Source organism: Equus asinus, chromosome 12 (genome assembly GCF_041296235.1).
Source record: "Equus asinus isolate D_3611 breed Donkey chromosome 12, EquAss-T2T_v2, whole genome shotgun sequence".
NCBI lineage: Eukaryota > Metazoa > Chordata > Mammalia > Perissodactyla > Equidae > Equus > Equus asinus.
In genome coordinates this window covers 8,019,533-8,042,260 of record NC_091801.1, presented here as the reverse complement: position 1 = coordinate 8,042,260, position 22,728 = coordinate 8,019,533, and the positions used below count along the sequence as shown (strand labels likewise).

General features: G+C 38.6%; 1 long non-coding RNA gene across 1 annotated transcript in view; it reads right to left on the bottom strand.

Annotated features, from left to right (window-relative positions):
* LOC139039877 (uncharacterized) overlaps nt 1-15,353 on the bottom strand; it is a 30,154-nt gene extending 14,801 nt beyond the window's left edge. Inside the window, exon 1 of the long non-coding RNA XR_011493103.1 lies at nt 15,213-15,353. This is a non-coding gene — a long non-coding RNA (uncharacterized lncRNA). The remainder of the gene's footprint in view (nt 1-15,212) is intronic.
* Nucleotides 15,354-22,728: the final 7,375 nt, after the last annotated feature.

Sequence of the window (22,728 nt, the reverse complement as noted above, 5' to 3'; positions counted from 1 at the left end):
TAACCACATGTGGTCATACAAAATTAAATTTAAATTGATTAAAATTAAGCGAAATTTAAAATTTGATTTCTCAGTCACTGTAGCTGTATTCGAAATGCTTAATAACTAATGTAGCTAAAGGCTACGATATTGCATAAGGCAAATAGAAATTCTTTTGGAAAGTGCTGTTCTAGAAGACAACATCGGAGAATGTCTTCACAAGCTTGGGGCAGGCAAAGATTTCTTATATATAAGACAGAAATCGCCAGCGATAAAATTTAAAAATCAATAATCTGGATTTCATCATAACTAAAATATCTGGTTATCAAAAAACAAATTTGTCAAGAAAATGAATCCACAAAGCACAGACAGGAAGAAAATAGTCACAACACATACATCTGAAAAAGGGCTCTGTATCCAGGATATATAAAGAACTTCTACAATTCTATAAAAAAGGGCAAATAGGCCAATAAAATGGAGAAAAGACTAAAACAGACAACTCACAAAAGGAAATACACAAATGACCAATAAGTACACAACAAAGTGCTCAACATCATCAGTCATCAGAAAAATGCACATGAAAACCACAAAGATATCACTAGACATCCTCTATTGTGACTAAATGTAAAAAGAATGACACATCTGACATTGATGAGGATGTGAAGCATGCGGAACTCTCCAGTACTGCTGTCGAGAGTATAAAATGGTACGACCATTTTGGAAAACTGTTTGGCAGTCTCTTATAAAGTTAAACCTATAGGTATATGTTTATGCTACAAAATTGCCACGACCTAGCAATTTCACTTGGGTGAAAGGGAGACGAAAGCACTTTCCACACAAATACTGGCACACAGATGCCCCTTAGTGACTTTGTTAATGTTGGAAACAACCCAAATGTCCTTCAATAGAAGAATAATCAAATTTTGGTATACCCTTACAATGAAATACTACTCAGCAATCACGTGGGACAAGTTGCTCATACACACAACAACATAGATGAATCTCAAAACTTTTTGCTAAGATAGAGAAGCCCTATCTAAAGAATAAACATTGTATGATTTCATTTATATGAAATTCCAGAAGAAGCAAAACTAATCTATGCCTCTGCCAGGACATTTACTGGAAAAGAACACAAGTGAATTTTCTGCAACAAAGGAAATGTTCTATATCTTGTTTGAAGTGATGTGTTCATGGGCAGATGCACTTGTCAAAAATCACCGAACTACATTTACTGTATGTGCATTTCACTGAAAATTATTCCTTGATTTAAAAAAAATTCTGGAGGGATAAAAAGAACCCATGTGTGTAGAGGTGTATTCTAAACGCGACTTTCTCTCAGTATCTACTTACTGCGCTCTGGATACTCATGCCCCTGCGCACCCATGCTCAAGTGCCCTCATAAGACATTTGCTGTGGAACACCCCATTATCAGCTTCTGTGGCAGAATAGAGGCCTTGCCTCCTCTGGTCTTCGCAGCCTCAGCTAACAGAGCCTGCCCTTCATGCCTCTGCCTTTGCTTTATAGAACATAACTCATCGCAGAGTCTGACAAATTCCAAGTGTCATAGACAGCTAGAGCTTTTCTTATTCCATCAGCAGCCGAGTCCACTATGAGTCATCCCAGAAAACAAAAATTTACTATCTCATTCTAGGCTTGTAAACCTGACTCCGGCCTCTGCAGACATCTTAAAGCCTGCTGTCAATCGATTTTTTTCTTTTGCGTTCTATAAACCTAACAATAAATAAGTAATAATGCTCAAACATCCACTTTGCATTTGCTTTATTTATTAAGCTTTTAGGCACATCTTTTGTTTTTCGAGTGACCTAAATATGCTCAAACATATATTGACATCAAGTAGGTTGCCATGGAAACTGAATGCAGCTGCACATTGAGACTTACAGGCAGATAATTTAAGAAACCCTGGAGCAAAGGACGAGGGCTTGATGGTATCCCAGACTCCCCCAAAGGCATATCAAAATTAAATAAAGCACTAAGTAAGTCTTGAAGTAATGGGTGCTTATTGTACGTTGAACAGTAGCTGAAAGAACAAAGCATTTTTACCTAAATATCTGGTTGTCAGAATACACATCATGATATTAGTTTGTTTGATAGCACAAATCAGATTTGGATTCCATGTTTACTCACAAGGTCAAAAAAGATACTAGTTTGAAAATCATCAAGTATATGCTTCATCGACAATATTAGACGTCCTCTTGAATGGATTAATAGTGAATATAGAGAGAGAGAAACACGGTCTTAGAATTAAAAGAATCCTAAAAAGCAACTCACAATTTAGGGTTCAGTGACCCCTGATTTCAAGGAAGGACCCCATCGTGTGTACCATTAAGAGCCCCAGTTTGGAAACTGATGATAATGTCCCTCTTCCTAAACAACACAAATACATCCATGTCAAATCACAAAAAAAGTGGTTTTCTGAACTCTTTGTAAACACATCCAATGGCATGAAGCTCACAGCCTCAAAAAGAATAATAGTTGTAAAGTGTGACTTTTGTAAGAAACCTAAATATTGGGGGTTTTGATCTTCATTTGGTTTCCCTTCTGCAGATCAGCAAAACTGAGGGAAAGGTGAATTTTATCTTCTTTACCTTCCTACCTACTTACTAGCATGGCCATTTTCATATCATCAGCTTAAAACATCCTCATTGTGAAAATTAAAATCTTTATAATGGCATAGCTCGTCATACTCTATAAAATGTTTCCTTTAAGTTTTCTGATTTCTAGACAAAATAGAGCTCAATTTCAAAATGTTCCATTAGAACCCTGATTCTGTGGAAAATTTAAAACCTTCTCCAAGTAAATCCGCAATTACATGGTATCCTAGAAAGAACACAAGACTTAGAATCAGCGGAACTCATCCTGAGTCCTGTGTTTGCTATGTACCAACTGTGTGACATTGAGCAAAACATTTAATTTGTCTAAATCTAAATTTTTTTCTTTGTAAAGTGGTGATGATAAACACATGTGGCTCCCAGAATTATTAGTTAGCTTTTAAATGATAACGCATGTAAAAGCATTTTAAAATAATAAAATTAGAGACAAGCACAATGTCCAATATTTTGAAGCTGAAATCTGACACTGGTTCCTGCTATTCCTTCACTAACATTATAACATAGACTTACAGGCAGTACCAGGCTCTGTGTCTTCAGAGAAATGAAGGATGGTCACAGTCACTCATTTAATTCATACGACAAATGTTTATTGAGCACCTGTTATGTACCAGGCACTGTTCTAGGCAGATCTCAGCCTTCATGAAGCTTACATTCTAGTGGGGGAGTCAGAACATAAATAAGACAAAGGCATAAATTGCAAAGTACATTAGATGCTGCTACATGCTAAGGAGAAAATTAAAGCAGGGGAAGAGCTGAGAAACAGTGACAGAGGAGACCTCACTAGGATGGTGACATTTAAGCAAAATGTAGGTGAGCAAGTTAATTGTGTTAATATTAGCAGGGAAAACACTTCAAGCGAAGGAACAGCAAGTGCAAACATTCAAAGGTGGGAAGAGGCTTCTTCAGGCGAAGCTGAGAAATGCCTCATGACTAAAAATAAGTATATCCCCAAAATAGCAAATAACCTCAAACAATTACACATACACATACACAAAAAAATTCTATGTATAATGTATTTAGGGAGGTTAACTGGTGTTAATACCACCACATATATACACGTACTCACACGTATAAATATTCATCTGAAAATTGTAGAAATGTATTTGATTTTCATCCAGGAGGCAATGAAAACTCTATACCTACCAAAAGGTGAAATTCATGGGTAAAATGAGGAAAAGGGTAATAGGACATGTGTTTCTGTTCTCATTAAAATGGCACTTTGCAATTCAAAGCATTATTAACTAAGATACATCTTCTGAGGCTGTGTGAGTCTTCATTCAAGCTTTGTACAGACAGCCCTGTGGGAATTCCTTTCCCAGCAATATGTATTAGGTGTATAGAGTAATAACAGTTCAGAACACCAGGAAAATGCTGGATAGCATATTTTTTTAAAAAGTCCTTAAAGCACAGTTGAGCTACCAGTTGAGGAAACAATTTGAGTCCAGAATGAGAAAGCAGTTCTACAGGGACAAGCTGGCCATGGAGACAGCAATTGCCCTGGGATGTCTGATAATTCTTGTTAGCCTAGAGTCTGAACTTTAACAGCAAATTGAGGACAGCAGATTGGACTAACAGCTTGGGCCGGATGTGAGACCCCCACAGAAAGTTAAGATTGCAGAAGGGTGATACGTCAGTGAGTGAATCAGAAAATCCAGCCCCACAGAGACTCACCTGTCTTGGCCTTGATTGTAGGTCTAATGGCAAAACAACAGAAAAAGAAAAATGATTCTCCTCTGAAAATCTTTAATTATAATACTACAATCAGACTTTGTGTCTGGCCAAAAAAATCCAATCTAAAAATTGTTTAGAAGTGATCATAGATTGTTGTACCCTTTCAACACCTAGAAAGGAGCAAGAAGCTTCCTCTCTCAAGGAAGAACCTACCTCCAACTGCAAATCTCAAAAAATTCCCACATTATAAAGCTCAAAGGGATATAAACTCACAATCAAAATTCAGCAAACTTACAGAAAGAACCACAGTGAACAGAGTCTGTAGGAATAGAAAACTGCAGAGTCAGACATGCAAAGACTCCAGTTAGTGGCCATATCAGATACAGAACCTAAATTAAGCACATATAATATGTTTACAGAAATAAAAGGTGGGATTGAAAGTTTGAAGAGGAAGCAGTTATTAAAATTAACAAAGCAATTTGAAAAAGAATCAACTAAAGCATTTAAAAGTAAAAATGCAATAATTGGAATTAAAAGTTCAATGGATCCGTTAAACAGTAGTTTAGAAGTCCCTCGTTTCTGAAGAAATTGCTTCTGAAGAATATTCCTGAAGAAAGTGCTCAGAATATAGTACAGAGATACAAAGAGATATAAAATACATCTAACAGAAAGATCAAAGACAGAAGATTGAGGAGGCCCAATCTATGTCTAATTAGATTTCAAGATGCAAAGGATGGGTAGAATAGTCAAAAGGTAGTATTAAAAGAGATCATTGTGAGGCTGGCCCAGTGGCATAGTGGTTAAGTTTGCATGCTCTGCATCAGCCACTCGGGGTTCGGAGGTTCAGATCCTGGGTGCAGACCTACACACTGCTCATCAAGCCAGCTGTGGTGGCATCTCACACACAAAATAGAGGAATATTGGCACAGATGTTACCTCAAGGACAATTTTCCTCAAGCAAAAAGAGGAAAACCGGCAACAGATGTTAGCTGAAGGCCAATCTTCCTCACCAAAAAAAAGGAATAATTGCTGTGAATTTTTCAGAAATGATCAAAGAACCCAGTCCTAAGAGCCTGGAAGCCCAAAGAATTATAAATAGGATAAACAAAAAGTAGTCCACACCTAGACTTTTGTAGCAACAAACACCAAAGACAAGGAAAGGATATTTAAAGTAGTCATGGAGCAAAGAGAAATTTCCTACAAAGCACTGAGAGCTCACTTCTCACCATCAAACATGTAAGCCAGTAGACAATGAGGACAACATGGTCCTAGAAAAAGAGAAAGTAAAATAACCATCATCCAGAATTATACAGACAACAAAACCATCTTTCAATAATAAGATTAAAATAAAGGCAGATTTAGGAAAACAAAAACTTAGAAAGGATAAAATACATTTACCTTTAACAACGGAATTTCCAAATCTATACAATGTTCCTCAGGAAGAAAAATGATGCCAGAAAGTTCTGGAAAGCAAGAAGGAATGATGAGCAAAGAAAATGTTAACCTGCTAGATAAATCCCAACAGATATCAACATAGAACAATAAAAATACTTTTCAATTAAAGGGGAAGAGTGTCAGAAAAAAAAAGAACTAAAATCCTGAATAACAGCAGGACATAAATTGGAATAATGATGATGGCTGAAAGTGATCTTGGAATCCCAGCATTGTTCTGAAGGAGGAAAATGTTGCTGATTAACCTGAAATCATGTCATTGAGGTATTCATGTTATGATTTCTAAATAAGTCACTAAAACATAAAGAAATGGAATGTATTATTGTGTATTATTTCAAACTAGTACCCAGGCAGGTAGGAGAGAGCAATGAGGCAAAGAAAATCAATTTGAAATAAGGAAGAAATGGAGTAAAAACATAAAACAGGAAATGTGGGGCATAGACAAAGTACAAAATATGGTTTTTGACATAAATCCAAATATGTAATTCCATTAAGTGAAAATGGATTAAGTTTTCTATCTAAAGATTGGCAGGATTTTTTCAACACAATCTAGCTATAAGTCAATTACAAGAGACACACCTAAAACAAAAGAACCTAGAAGATTTGAAAGAAAAATAATAGTAAAAAAAAATTTTGAAAATAAAGCTGGTTTAGCTATACTGCTATCAAAAATAATTAACTTTTTCCAAAAAGAATGAGGCTCAATTAATAAGGAATATATAATAATGTAAATTTGTAAATTAGTGTTTAACCCTGTAAAGCAAAAAGTGACAGAATGGCAATGAGAAAGGAATAAATCCACCAAAATAGTGAAGATTTTAATCAAGCTTTGTCAGAATTTGATAAACTATGCAAATAAGTGTCAATAAGAATAATGAGGTTTAAAAAATTGACAAAGTTGTTCTTATGGACATATATAAAATAATAGTATATTAGGTAATAGATTGCAGAATATTCATAAAACAAAATAATGCATAGGCATGAAAAATTAATTATACTCACATGTGTCAAAAGGGATGAATCTAAAGAAGAAAAAAAAAGCATAACAGAATTCAAAGGAAGCAAATTCTAGGAGAACAGACATAATATGATGTAATGTATAGAAAATTCAAAAGTGAATAAACAAAACTTACTTAGACACATAAACATATGTAGCAAAATAAAAGAGAAAATGAATAGCATGTTAAACACAAAATTCAGGAGAGTGAAACATGCTTTCAGAGGGGAACTTGAGGGGCTTGAAAGGAACTGGTAAGGTTCTTTTTTAAAAATAATGATCTAGAAAAGGTCACGATGGCAGCACAGGTGGACTCTGAACTCACCTCCTCCCATGAACAGAGCCAAGCTACAACTATTCTTGGAACAATTACTCCTGAGAGACAACTGAAAACTGGATAAAAAGAACCCCCACAACAAGGGACAGTCCTCACTGAGATGGAAGAGGCATAAATTCCTTCTGAAGAGAAAAAAATCCACTTCCACAAGCCACAGCCCTCCACAGCTGGCCAGCAGCAACCCTAAGGTACACAGCCTTCCCTGGAGGAGTGGGGACCTGAATGGGAGAGCATTATCACTATAATCATACTCCAGACTCAGCACAACTGAGAAGAGTCTCACAATATCTGGCTTTGCTGGCTATTAACTACAATGGGGAATACCCCTAGAAAAGCTATTGTACATAAGGGAGAAAAAACTGGCTCTTAAAGGGCTCATGTACAAATTCACTTATTTCAGAAAGGAACCTAAAATCCTCAGAAAGAAAGGTGCACAGACCTTTGGTGAAAAGAGACTCACCTGATAGGCTCTGGGTGCATCTTGATGAGAAGTGAGGCCTCTCCAGGGACTGAGACATCGGCAGCAGCTGTTATTGAGACCTAGTACAGGTGTGCTGACACAGACACTGGCAGATGCCATTGGAATTCTTTCCCTGGCTTGTCAGCCCAGGGTGTGCCACATCCACTAGAGCCCAGATTTAATCCAGCTCAGCCAGGGTAGACAGCCTTCCCTAGGGACTAGCTGCACCAAACAGCAAGCCCTGGGACAACTTTTTGACCTGCATAAACTGGGTGCCTGGATCCTCTGCAGGCAGGTGAGTTGGCCAGCCTCTGGGGGGAGTAGGATGTGTGTGAAGAGCAATGGAGTGGGTGGGGCATTGCTGGAGTGTGTGGGGGCCTCTGCCGTGGGGTGACTGGGTATGCTCCAGGGGGCCAGGATGTGTGCCCAGACCAGGACTGTCTTGACGATGTGTGTGGACCTATGAGCCGTGGGGTTTATCAGCAACAGAAGACCTGTGCTTCACAAGTAGACACATAGGGGATCAGCCCCAACTTCCAAAGCCTGAAAAAATTGGGTGCTCCCACACCTTGGGCCAGCCCCACTCAGCCGCACTCCTAAGAGACTGACAACAGCCTTGCAGGCCTGAGGCTTACAGCAACTGTAAGGCCCTGATCCCAGCAACAAGCCACACCGGGGGCCAACTCAATTAACAGAAAAACTGCAACAGGAATATGCTATTAGACCTTGCAACCAACTGTGCTGGGGCTCCCCAAACCTGATAAAGTGACTGAAGGGTCCATAGCAGCCACAGGCAGCTGAGAATTACAACCAACCAACCAGGGGGAGAGCCTAGCTTCCCTGGGCACCTACAGCAAGAACAACCCTGCCACAACAGAAGCACACAGGTAGCCCACACAGGGGTCACTCCTGGAACATTTGGAAGTGATGACAAGAGGGAATCCACTGCTGGGCCTCAAAATGCATCTCTTACATAAGGTCACTTTTCCAAGACCAAGAGACATAGCTGACCCACCTAATACATAGATTTAAGAACAGAGAAAAAGGCAAAATGAGGAGGTAAAGGAATATGTTCCAAGCAAAGGAACAGGACAAAACCCCAGAAAAAGAACTAAATGAAACAGAAATAAACAATCTACCTGACAAAGAGTTCAAACAAAAAGTCATAAGGGGAGCCACCCCAGTGGCACAGTGGTTAAGTTCGAATGTTCCACTTCCATGACCCAGAGTTCACCGGTTCAGATCCCAGGTGTGGACATGGCACTGCTTGGCAAGCCATGCTGTGGTAGGCATCCCACATATAAAGTAGAGGAAGATGGGCACGGATGTTAGCTCAGGGCCAGTCTTCCTCAGCAAAAAGAGGAGGATTGGCAGTAGATGTTAGTTCAGGGCTAATCTTCCTCAAAAAGAAAAAACAAAGTCATAAGGATGCTCACTGATCATGGGAGAAGAATGGATGAATACAGTGAAAACGTCAACAGAGAACTGGAAAATATAAAAAAGAACCAATCAGAAATGAAGAATACAATACTGGAAATGAAAAAATCACTAGAGGGATTCAATAGCAGAGTAGATAACAGAAGAATGGATCAGCGAGCTGGATGAAAGACTAGAGGAAATCACCCAAGCTGAACAGATAAAAGAAAAAAGATTTAGGCAGAATGAGAACAGTCTAAAGCAACTCTGGGAAAACATCAAGTGCACTAACATTCATATTATAGATGTCCCAGAAGGAAGAGAAGGACAAAGGGGCAGAGAATCTATTTGAAGAAATAATAGCTGAAAACTTTCCTAACCTAAGGAAAGGAACAGACATCCAGGTACAGGAAGTACAGAGAGCACCAAACAAGATAAGCTCAAAGAGGCCCGCACCAAGACACACTGTAATTAAAATGTCCAACATTAAAGATAAAGAGAAAATCCTAAAAGCCACAAGAGAAAGGCAACAAGTGACATATGAAGGAAACTCCATAAGGCTATCAGCTGACTTATCAGATGAAACTTACAGGCTAGAAGGGAGTAGCACAATAATTTAACATGCTGAAAGGAAAAAACCTACAGCCAAGAATACTCTACCCAGCAAGGTTATCATTCAGAATGGAAGGAGAGAGAAAGAGTTTCCCAGACAAGCAAAAATTAAAAGAGTTTATCACCAAGAAACCAGTTTTACTGGAAATGCTAAAGGGATTCACTTAAGTGGGAAAGAGAAGACCACAAATAAAAATAAGGAAATTATTTTTTTTTAAAAAAAAGACAATAAAATTACTGATAAAAGCAAAATTACAGTAAAGGTAGCAGACTAACCACCTATGAAGATAATCTGGAGGTGAAAAAACAAACATACTAAAATCACCTATGTGAATGATAAGAAGATAATGGATACACACACAAAAAATAAGAGGTTAGATATGATATCAAAAGCATAAAATGTGGGAGGAGGAGAGCAAAAGAGTAGAGCTTTTAGAAAGAGGTCAAACTAAAAAGACCAATCAACTCTATATGGACTGCTATATACAAAGGTTATTATATATGAACCTCATGGTAGTCACAAGCCAGAAACCTATAATAAATACACAAATAATTAAGAGAAAGAAATCCAAACATAATAATAAAGAAAGTCACCCAATCACAAAGGAAGAGAGCAAGAGAAGAAGAAAGGAACAGAGAAGAACTACTAAAAGATCCAGAAAAAAAAGTAACAAAATGGCAATAAGTACATATTTATCAATAGCTACTTTAAACGTCAATGGACTAAATGCTCCAACTAAAAGGCATAGGGTGGCAAATTGGATAAAAAACCAAGACCCATATACATGCTGCATACAAGAGACACACTTCAGACCTAGAGACTCTAACAAACTGAAAGTAAAGGGATAGAAAAAGACACTCCATGCAAATGGCAAAGAAAAGAAAGCTGGAGTAGCAATACTTATATTAGACAAAATAGGCTTTAAAACAAAAACTGTAACAAGAGACAAAGAAGGGCACCACATAATAATAAACAGAACAATCCAACAAGAGTATATAATACTTGTAAATATCTATGCACCCAACATAGGAGCACCTAAATATATAAAGCAATTATTAACAGACATAAAAGGATAAATAGATAGTAACACAATAATAGTAGAGGACTTTAACACTCCACTTACACCAATGAATGTGTCATCCAAACAGAAGATCAGTAAGGAAACATTGGCCTTAAATGACACATTAGACTGGATAGGCTTACTAGATATAAACAGGACATTCCATCCCAAAATCTCAGAGTACACATTTCAAATGCACATGGAACATTCTCCAGGATTGATCACATATTAGGCCACAAAACAAGTCTTAATAAATTTAAGAAGATTGAAATAATACCAACCATCTTTTCTGATGACAAAGGTATGAAACTAGAAATCAACTACAGGAAGAAAGTCAAATAAGCCACAAAAATGTGGAAATTAAACAAAATGCTACTGAACAATGATTGTGTCAATGAAGAAACCAAAAGAGAAATCAAAAATTACCTGGAGACAAATGAAAATGAAAATACGACATGCCAAAATCTAGGGGATACAGCAAAAGTGGTGCTAAGAGGGAAATTTATAGTAATACAGGCCTACCTCAACAAACAAGAAAAATCCCAAATAAACAATCTAACAGTACACCTAAAGGAAATAGAGACTAAAAAAAATAGAAAAAGTCAATGAAACCCAGAGCTGATTCTTTGAAAAAATAAACAAAACTGACAAACCTTTAACTAGACTCACCAAGAAAAAAAAGAGAGAAGCCTCAAATAAATAAAATCAGAAATTAAAGAAGGAAGGGAATAGTATTGGAAGTCTTAGCCAGAGCAATCAGGCAAGAACAAGAAATAAAAGAGATCCAAATTTGAAAAGTAGAAGCAAAACTGTCACTATTTGCAGGTGACATGATTTTGTATTTAGAAAACCCTAAAACATCCACCAAAAACATTTTAGAAATAATAAGTTAATATAGTCAAGTTGCACGACACAAAATCAACACACAAAATTCAGTTGCATTTTTATACACTAACAACAAAGCAGCAGAAAGAGAAATTAAGAATACAATCCCATTTACAATTACAACAAAAGGAATAAAATATCTAGGAATAAACTTAACCAAAGAGGTGAAAGATCTGTACACTAAAAACTATAAAACACTGTCAAAAGAAATTGAAGAAGAAACAAAGAAATGGAAAGGTATTCTGTGCTCTTGGATCAGAAGAATTAACATAGCTAAAATATCCATACTTCCTAAAGCAATCTACAGATTCAATACAATCCTTATCAAAGTTCCAAAAACATTTTTCGCAGAAATAAAACAAAGAATCCTAGAACTTATATAGAGCAACAAATGACCCCAAATAGGCAAAGGATTCCTGATAAAAAAAGAACAAAGCTGGAGATATCACACTCCCTGGTTTAAAAATATACTACAAAGCTATAGTAACCAAACAGCACGGTACTGGCACAAAAACAGACACATGGAAAATGGAACAGAATCGAAATCCCAGAGGTAAACCCACACATCTATGGACAGCTAATTTTCAACCAGGGAGCTAAGAACGTACAATGGAGAAAGGGGAGTGTCTTCAATAAATGGTGTTGGAAAAACAGGACAGCCACATGCAAAAGAACGAAAGTAGACAATTATCTTACACCATACACAAAAACTAACCCAAAATGAATTAAAGACTTGAATGTAAGACCTGAAATCATTAAATTTCTAGAGGACAACATAGGCAATACACTCTTCAACATTGGTCTTAGTGGCATATTTGCAAGTACCATGTCTGACCTAGCAAGGGAAACAACAGAAAAAATAAACAAATGGGACTACATCAAACTAAAAAGCTTCTGCATAGCAAAGGAAACCATCAACAAGAAGAAAAGACAACCTAACAATTGGGAGAAGACATTTGGAAGCCACATATCTGATAAGGTGTTAATATCCAAAATATACAAAGAACTCATACATCTCAACAACAAAAAAAACTAACCAGGCACTTAAAAAGTGAGCAAAAGATCTGAACAAAGATTTCTCCAAAGAAGATATATAGATGGCCAACAGGCACATGAAAGGATGTTCAACATCATTAACTATCAGGGAAATGCAAGTCAAAACTACAATGAGATATCACGTCACTCCCGTCAGAATGACTATAGTTAACAAGAGAGGAAACAATAAATGTTGGAGAGGATGTGGAGAGAAGGGAACCCTCGTGTACTGCTGGTAGGAGTATAAACTGGTGCAGCCACTATGGAAAGCAGCATGGAGATTCCTCAAAAGATTAAGAATAGATCTACCATATGATCCAGCTATTCCACTGCTAGGTATTTTTCCAAAGAACATGAAAACACAAAGGCATAAAGACACACGGACCCCTGTGTTCATCGCAGCATTATTCACAATAACCAAGACTTGGAAGCAACCTAAATGCCTATCAAGGGACAAGTGGATAAAGAAGATGTGGTGTGTACACAATGGAATACTACTCAGCCATAAGAAATGATGAAATCCTGCCATTTGTGACAACATGGATGGACCTTGAGGGTATCATGCTAAGTGAAATACGTCAGAGGGAGAAAGTCTGGTACCATAAGATCTCACTCATAAGTAGAAGATAAAAACGACAAACAAAAGCAGAAGCAGAGATTGGATTGGTGGTATCAGAGGGGAAGGGGGAAGGGAGGAGGGAAAAAGGGGTGATTAGGCATGTGTGTGCTGATGGATGGTAATTAGTCTTTGGGTGGCGAACATGATGTCATCTACACAGAAATCAAAATATATAACGAGGTACACCTGAAATTTATATAATGTTATAAACCAATGTTACCGCAATAAAAAATTTTTTTAATTAAAAAAAATTTAACAATAAAAATAATAATAATGATCAATCTCCAAACATTCATTCTTTTTAATTACTGTTGTTGCTGTGGTTGCACGTTATATGTACATTTCTATGTCTAATACACATCACACTAGGATCTTGAAAAACACATGCACATGGAGTCTAATGAAAAAACTGTACTGGAAAGCATTAAGTGACGTTCCAGAAGCTGCAGGTGGGTCTGTAGGACAGTCTCATATCTAAATTACTGATTTTCCAGCCTGTGCACAAATCAGCCTCATCCTACAGAGGTTCCTACAGAGATTCCTCTTATCATGTTAGGCCACATAAAATGGGGTCATTTTTGAAAGAGTTTTGCTGATAAAATGTCAAGATCAAGAATCTAATGATTTTAAATAACTCTAAAATATTTCTCAAATTTTGGACAGGACTCATTTCAAGAGTTTTACAAACAATTCTGACAATAGGCCAGGCTTTGTCCTTATGCCACAACATGAACCTAGACAGAAAGACCAGAAATAGAAACCCCATTGGAAAACCAGATTATGCAAACATGGAGAACTTCAAGAGTTCCAGAAAAGAATTCCTGAAAAAAGATAAGTTGGGAGATGTTTGAAGGGCATTAGAACCGAAGCTGATCTGAGCCACTGGGACAGAATCCATGAATAAACCTAAGAGGATGAGCCAGAACTTGGGGACAGGGACGGAGGGGGGTACAAAGGAAATAATTATTAATATACGTAAGAATGTTCCAGTTGAAAAAACATTCTGATCTTCAAGACTCTGGAAAACAAGCATATTTTTAGCCGTATTTCACAAAAAAGAGAATATGTGTTAAAATATATTTATTTTTTTTAAGCTGTTCACTAAAACGTTTATCCTTCAATTTTTATCAGCACTAACATGGGTAAGAGTCACTGAACTACAAAAGGCTAGATTTCAAGCATCAAATGCTTAGTATCCTATTTTTATGCACACATTTTTTTGTCCTAATTTCTAAGTATAGTTGAGAAATTTACTTTAATTATCTCTGTTCTCCTGTCTGTTGTTCTCAGCCCCACGCTACTCTGTGGTGTGAAATTGATAATGAGAAGAAAGCTGATAAAACATGTGGGAACTGAGGCTGAAATCAAGTGCAAGACATTGAACTATTTTTGCAAATAAAATAATATAAATTTTTAGAGAAGTTAGGTTTGTTTTATGTTTAAGATGTTTTAAAAACTCATTTCTGTTCATGCTAGAATGAAAACGTAGAATGAAATCAAGACGACAGAGTCAAAGCTGAACCAACAGTGTTGCAATTCCCTGAGTCAATAAATAAGACATCTTGGCGCCCGACCAGGTATACCATGGCAGATTATGCCTAGAATGGCCTGGAAAGAAGTGCTCTTTTATAAAAATTCAAAACAAAATCTTCTAGACTATTTAACCCAAAAATAAGCATCATCTTTATGCCTAGTTCATCATTTCTCATTGGGCACAATTTTTTCAGCTTTTGTTTAAATCCAGACCTTAGACATTGGTGAAGCTAAGGGCTGGATTCTACCCATGAAGCATGTGATAAAAAGCTCTCTTAGAAGAGGAGATACAGTTCACATAAACTTATTCTGGAGTCCTCCAGAGTCTGCTACAATGAACAATTCCAAATAAGTGCATGGCAGGATCATTTTGTTAATATTAACATATCTTCCCAAGTGTATTCCCCCATCTGACCTTCAGACACCCCATACCTCACGCACTTTCAAGCAGTTAGGCTACTTCTGCATGACTGTCTTAGTCCTTCCAGGCTGCTATAACAGAATACCATAGACTGAGGCACTTACAAACAACAGAAATCTGTTTTTCACAGCTCTGAAGGCTGGGAACTCCAAGGCAAGGCACCAGCAGATTCGGTGTCTGGGGAGAGCTTACTTCCTGGTTCACAGATGGCTGTCTCCTCACTGTAATCTTTCACAATGGAAGGGGTGAGGGAGCTCTCTGGCCTCTCTTTTATAAAGGCGCTAATCGCATTCACCGGAGCTCCACCCTATGACCTAATCTCTTCCCAAAAGCCCCTCCTCCCAATATCATCACAATGGGGCTTAGGATTTCAACACAGGCATTTCGGGGGACATAAACACTCAGTCCATTGCAACAATTGTCTGGGAAGAGAAGTATGTCAAAGCAAAAAGTCTGAATGAGTCTCCTTGACTTTAACTTCTAAAATGAAAATGAAGAGAACATGAGACTTCAGCCAAACTTTTGAAAAAAAGCGAAGATTAGAGAGAGTGAAACTTGCCTTTGAGTTCCCACAATGTTTTCCCAGGCTGGGAAGGGAATTGGGAGAAAGCAAGGGAAAGAGAGGTAACGGAAATGAATATACTGGAGAGACTAGAGGACGGAGGAATCACTAAGACAAAGGGCTACTCAGAAAGGCATATTCAAGCAACCAGGAGCTGTGCAGGACAAGTTGATCATCATATTCATGCTTCCAGGCACTACTCAATGTGTGTGAATGAACAAATAACCAACCTTCTCACTGGCTTTCTAGTGGGACTTCCCTCTAGTAAGAGCCAGTACTTCAGAACATCACTGGTAGGACTAACAGCCTCCATGTCCTGAGAATCTGCCCAGTTCCCATCTAACTTATTCCATATGGACTAAGTGCTAAATGTATGCTTTGCTACATACCAGAACAGAGTACATCAGAGAGAAAGAAGGAGGGTGGTGTCCTAGACACAAAGTCATCTGGTGAGGGGATGGTTATGAAAGTTCCATGAGATACTTAGCTCGTGGGAGCAGGGTCTAGAAAGAGTAAGTTCCATTCTCCTCAAACTAGGATCCCTACCAACACAACTCTTCCTCTCCAGCCACTTCCTATCCTCTCCCCTCCCTTGCTCACTTGTGCCAAGAAAAAACGTTACAACAACAAACATTTATCATGCTTTAGAGTGTACAAAAGGCTTTCTCATACATAACTTCATTCATCTTTACAACAATATCTGCAAGATAGGCAAATCATGTCCCATTGTTATTCCCAACTTACAGATGAGTGAAACTGAGGCTCTGAGAGGTTATGTAATTTATTCAAGAGCACACAGGCACTAGAAGGTGACTGAATCAGGACCCACCTGATCCCAGCATGCCCATCCTTGTGGTTCCATTGTTCCTTCATCATCACTTTGGCTCTGCTCCAAAGTGGCACAGGCTGTCCCCCGTGGTTTAAGTGGCACCGAAAGACCGTCTCTCCCAAAATGTTTCTTCCCAGACCTTCTTCAGTTCCTGAATACTCTGCCTAGTTCCTCTAGGATTAGGCAAAGTCTCCAGGAGCCCCTTAGTAAAATGAGACCGCGTATTAACCCATTCATTCACCCAGGCTTCCCTTAACTGAGATTTCTTCAGGACAGGACTGTTGCTTAAGAAAACTAAAAGAATAAACAAGCAAAGTGACTAGTATGGAGTAGAGGCTCAGTAAGTATTTGGAGTTTATTTCTAATTAAAAAAATTTTCAGGAACTTTTTGATCTCATGACAGAATCCCTTTGCTTTCCAAATAAATACATAACATAGTCATGAATAATAAAACTTCTTGTAACTCCAATGGTAAAATAAAATCTCTGAAAAAATTTTTAAATCTCATCAAGGCTGAGTCTTTCCAAACATAATGAGTACCTGCCATCAGTATCCTCAAGGGAATTTGGTTGCCTTAACTCTGCTCTCAGGAGTAAAATATTAAAAATTATTTTCAGCGAAATTACTTAATTTATCAGGTCCTCTAGCTCTGTGGCATATAAGCATAAAGAATAATACACTCTGGGAATATGTAAAAACATGGATTAATATTGAATGAACAACAAAGGGTAAACAGGACTTTCTGCTCTGCTCCCCCTGAAGACAAACACAGTCAGCCGAGAAGCAGGCGTGAATCAAACTGGCGAATGCACGCATTGGTTACTGCAGTACCAACAGGGCTTTTAAAATGTCAAAAGAAAAGTATACTTTAATAAAAATACATAAAAACTGTGCTGAAAAATTAATGTAGCACACTGTGTGCAAATAAACCCCTATATGAATGGAAAGTTGGGATTAACTTCATGCATCAGTAGACTTCAGGCGACGAATCGCTCGTGACAATTTCTGTCCCCCTTTCAAATACGATTAGAGGTCTTTGGGGGATAGTCAATGAAAATTGCGGGTCAAAAATTTTTACTCACACAACTTAGATATGCAGAGAAAATGTTCTCTTGTTGTTTATGGTTTTCCACATGAGCCCCCACTCTCTGTTTAGTGGGAGGATTTTTAAATGACTTTCTCACCCAGTTTAAACCTAGTCTGATTTGGTAACTTACATAGCCCCTTCAGGCAATATTCTCCCTAGGAGTCGGGAGGGAAGCCCAGTCTCAGGTTTCCTCTGCCTTCCCCGACTCAGCTCTGAAAGAAGGTAGTTGGGAGTATGGGTGGGGAGAGAAAGAGAAGAGCATGAAATGAGGAGACAGTGACCTTGAGCATGATGTTCTGGTCTCCTTGATAATGTTGTCTTACCAATCTGGCTGCTGCCTGTCTTGGCATTCACGATTCGAGTCTGTAACTGGCTCATTCTCCCAATCTGGTCACAGCCCAGTTCACTCTCTCACCAATTCAGTCTCATTTCGGCACCTACTGACTTCCCTATGCCTTGGCAGACCCCAAGGCTGACTCAGTACCCAATCCCCTTGAGAATTGAGAGTGGCTCAGGAAAGCTAACCCTCGGGGCTTCCAGCTCACTGACAACACTGCACAGACAAAGAAATGAAGGCGTGTTTGGTTCAGGAAAAGGTGGAGAAGATCTCTCTTCATCGAGTCCAGAAGGGAGTTGGGGCCTGCAGCCTTCTTCTTTACCTCCCTCACTACCTGCATCCTGTATCTACCCTCACGGTCCAGAGAGGGAAGGCACACATCCTTCTACTGTGCTCCTTCCTTCTCTTCCTCTCTGGCCCCTTCCCATTATCCTCCTCCAGGGTCAGAAAGAGGTGGGCTTTTTTTTTCCTTTTCCCACATTTTCCCACATCTCCATCAGGTGCATGGCTTTGCTGTCATGGAGGGAAGGGTACCTTCTCTGCTTTGGGATCCTCCAGGTTTAGTACCTGATGTGTTAGAGAAGAAAAATAAAAGGATATGGAAAAATATCTCTCAGGATCATAGCCTGGTTTATAATGCTTTCATTTTGGTTTAACCCTGTTTTTCACGTCAGAAGTTAGGTGTAGTTCTGTTTTTCTCTTCATCATTTTTTATGATAAATTCTCTTTCCCCATGAGGCAGACAGCTGTCTCAGTTTTCCTGAGGCAAAAGCATGGACTCTAAAAGGTAAAGACACATCAGTAATTTCCAAAATCCTACCACTCATCTCCATGCCCCTATATGTATGGTAGGCTATTCCCACATGTGAACATTACGTGTTTAAATCAACGTCAATGGATGTGCAAAGACATCGTTTCACATCAACATTCTGCTACAGAGCATTTATTGAAACACGTTTCTTTCTGTCGTTCTTTGTTTCTAACATGACATCTACTGGAGATTATTTTGTAGACCATCGTTTCTGTGGCATTACCATGAAGAAAGATAAGTTCCTAACTTTGATAAATGTGATAAAGCTGTGTGTTAACAAACACTTGTTTTACAGATGACTGGAGTAAATGGAAATATTTTTCCTGATAAAGGAAATGTTGTGGGTGGGAAGAGTGTGTATGGGGGAGCAACATAGCTGCCTTCAAATGTACAAGTGGTCTACAAGTGGAAACCAAGTTTGTTCCATATGACTCCAAGGGGCAAAATTAAGATTGAAGAAAAAGTAAATGGGAAATACAGTTTGGCTTAGCTTTCTAACAATACAGGCTCTCTAAATATGGAGTAGGTTGATGCCTTGAGATTCAATTGTCACATCATAACTGGCATTATTCAACCAGGACCAGGTGACCAGGTAGCAAGGGCATCGTGTCCATTATTTAAGGATGTTAAGCTTGTTTCCAACTCCCTGAGCTTCTATACTTTTAGAATCTTCAAAGCTGAGAGTCATGGAAGTTAACCTCCTTGAGAAAAGAAAAAGAACCATAGGAACGTGAATGGTGCTGGGAGGAAAATTGGCCATGCCATTCTTTGATGATAATCCCTGAGCCATTAAATAGGAAAAAGTCCAAATTACTTATTTATGATAGAATCAGAGTTTAAATTACAGATTATGACAAAAATGGTGAAAGTAAGGTAATAGAAGAGAAAATAGAAAGTTTTGGCAAAGGACTTCAAAGAATTAGAAGAAATTGAAGACCACTGATTTCCTGTTTGGGGAAACCAGAGAGAAAAGCATCATTAATAGGAATTCTATAAACAGGGAAAGAAAAGATACAAGCTTTAAAGCTAAAATGGTGTTGTTGTTGATGTTAAATTTAAGACGATACCATTTTTGGAGATTTAAATTATTTTAGTGAGTCTCAAGCAACCTCAGATTATATCTTTATTGATGCTTTCCTTTCCTTCTTTAGTGTTCTGCCAAGAGTGATAACAGTAGACAGGACAGATGGATAACTGGTAACTGTTAACACGTAGCTAAGTAATAACAGGAAGACAGGTGTTGGAAGGAAGTGTGGAAGGGGAGAAGAATTTGAAAGACGCAGATAGGAGGCTGCATCACTGGTCATCTTGGTCATAATGTCATGATTCACAAGCCCTTACTTGTCAGGGAGAGGGCAGGGAGAGGGTCTCCGATGCTTGGAAAGTCACTGGGATTGGCCAGTGCAGGATAAAGCAGAGATGTCCTTGGGAGCAGAAGTGAGGAGAAAGGAGGCACGTAGGCGTTGAGTGAGTACTAGGTGCCAGCCACCAGGATAAGCACTTTTTATACAGTTAACTCATTAATTCTTCACTTCTACCCTAATAGGAATGTATTAATGTTCTCTTTTTGTAATTAATGAAAATGAAACTGAGACCCAAAAAGTTGACATATCCCAAGTCACACAGCCAATAATTGGTTGCTGAGATTTTAAATCCCAAAGCTCACGGTCTTTCCACTACATCATACTAGTAAAATGTGCTCAGGCATGAGCAGATAAAGACAAGTGACAAGTGAAGCCAGAGACAGGAGCCAGGTGGCAAAAATAAATCAAGCAGAAATGGATAAAAACAATGAGGCAGATGGGGGGAGGTGTTTGAGGAATGCACGGGGAGGGCTGGGGTGTCTAAGATTCCCAGGCAGACAGTCCATTTAAACCAAGCCGGAAACCCAGGACCCGGAGCGATATCAAACACAGAGGAGGGTGGGGGCGTTCTTAAAAAAGAATCCCAGACAAAATGCTCCTAAACATTTGGGTACTCTTACTATAATCTTGTCTTTGTTCTTCATTCTTCTTTGTTCAGGGTTTCCATCCCCCAAGCTGAGGGGAAGAAGGAACTTTTGGCTTCCTCATATCATTCTTCATTCTTATTTCATCAATACGATATCCCATGATTATGGGCCATCTGAGGTCAAGCTGCATCAAGAGGTAAGAACTGAAATGAAAAGACTCAAGAGGGATTTTAGAAAGGGGTCACCACCCTGTTTCTCATTCTCAAATCTTTGGGGATTTATTTTTCCATAGAATCCATGAATTTCCTCACAGTGAGTGATCCACAAGTCAGCAGTATCATCTGAACAAGAATAAAGAGAGAAAGAAGACAAAATGAGCAAGCGGAGTGAGTCTGCCATCTTAGTGACTGCAGCGTGTGTGGTCAGATTTAGTCATTTTTATCAACTGGAAGCCCTTTTTGCATTTGGACAAAAGCCCAACTTTAGCAATTTTCCAAGGGAAAGCGTAAAAATTGGCTTAAAACTAAACAAGTCAAGGGATACTATGTAAGATGCTCTCAAAGAACACAGTAATTATCACAAATATACTATAATTACGTTCTCAGAAATAGGTCTATTCAAAGAAGTCATTCATTTATGTGATTATGCATGACAGCTAAATGAAGTAGGCAATAACAAGGTTTGTCAATATGCAAATGCTATTTCTACCAGGCCATTCGAATGTAATTTATCAAGTGCAATTAAACATCTCAAAGGAAACAGACTTCTCTTATTTCCCTAACACATAGCAAACATCTCTATTTCCATACATGTGAAATAGTCTCTTCACTTATTGCAATACATTGCTCCCAAGAAGTAGACTCATTTTCTTTGGATTTTGTTTTTAAGGGTGAAATTTTTCTTAGTCACTATATCTTACTAGAATCTTGGTAAAACTCATTTAAAAGATTTGTATTACTGGGAGAATAACATCACCTATTAGAAACTGCTTTGCTTGTCCAGGGAGTTAAAATGTGGTACATTCTCAGACATGCAATGAACATTCCCCTTGACCTTTTCAAGGCCAAACTAACCCCTGTGAAAACATCTAGGTGCACAAGTATGTACAAATACACACACATACACTCTCTCTCTCTCTTTCTCAGGAAATCCAGAGTATCTTTTATGAGCTTCCATTATAATTTCATGGCATATGGTTGATTTATAAAGCTACCATTGTTTAAGACCTCTTACAGACATCATTCCAGGCTCGGGATACAGGCCATGTGGCATATTTGTGCTGATTTTGCCTCTGCTGGCTTTTCACAAATGGTTCCATCAAGGGGTGACGTGTGACTTCCAAATTGATTGTCATTTCCACCAGGATGAAAAGGAGCTGTGTAACCATGACAGCACTGGGAGCTCATGATTTTTGCACTACTGACTAAAGAAAAATCTTCTGTTTCCAATAAAATCATTTCCTGGTTTGTCCTGCATTCAATTAATAATCTCACTCGGGGTGGGCCGAGCCAGAGAGCGCTCAGCGTGCCCAAGCATGCTCAGCGTTTCAAAGCGAAGGGAAGAAAGAAAACTGGCGCTCGGGCCTTGGCAACCTGCACATCCTGCTCCCACAGAAAGGCAGGGACCGCGCGGTCAGCGCTCCCCGCATGAGACCCCCAAAGCATGAAAATGGGGACGACTGCGCAGGTCCGGGAATGGGAGAATGGAATCTCTGAAACTGTACGGCCTCATAGAGTGGCTGCTTCTCAATGAGCACAAAAGAAAATTTCATATCAGGGACATAGGCTCCGCCCTCCCAGATTTCCAGGCTCAATTTGAAGCATGTACAGGGCCACACAAAAGGAAAGCTCATTGAAAAAGAAAGAAAACCTGAAGAATCTTAAAGAATTAACTCCCTCAAGCTAATGAGGGGCCTGGCACCTTCCGGAAACCCAATTTGCCTGGAATTGGGGGTATTACTCAAAGACAGGAACTACAGCTGCTTAGTACCCATTAATATGCCATAGCAAATTGAAAAGTGCTGGTCGGGTTCAGAAACTACTG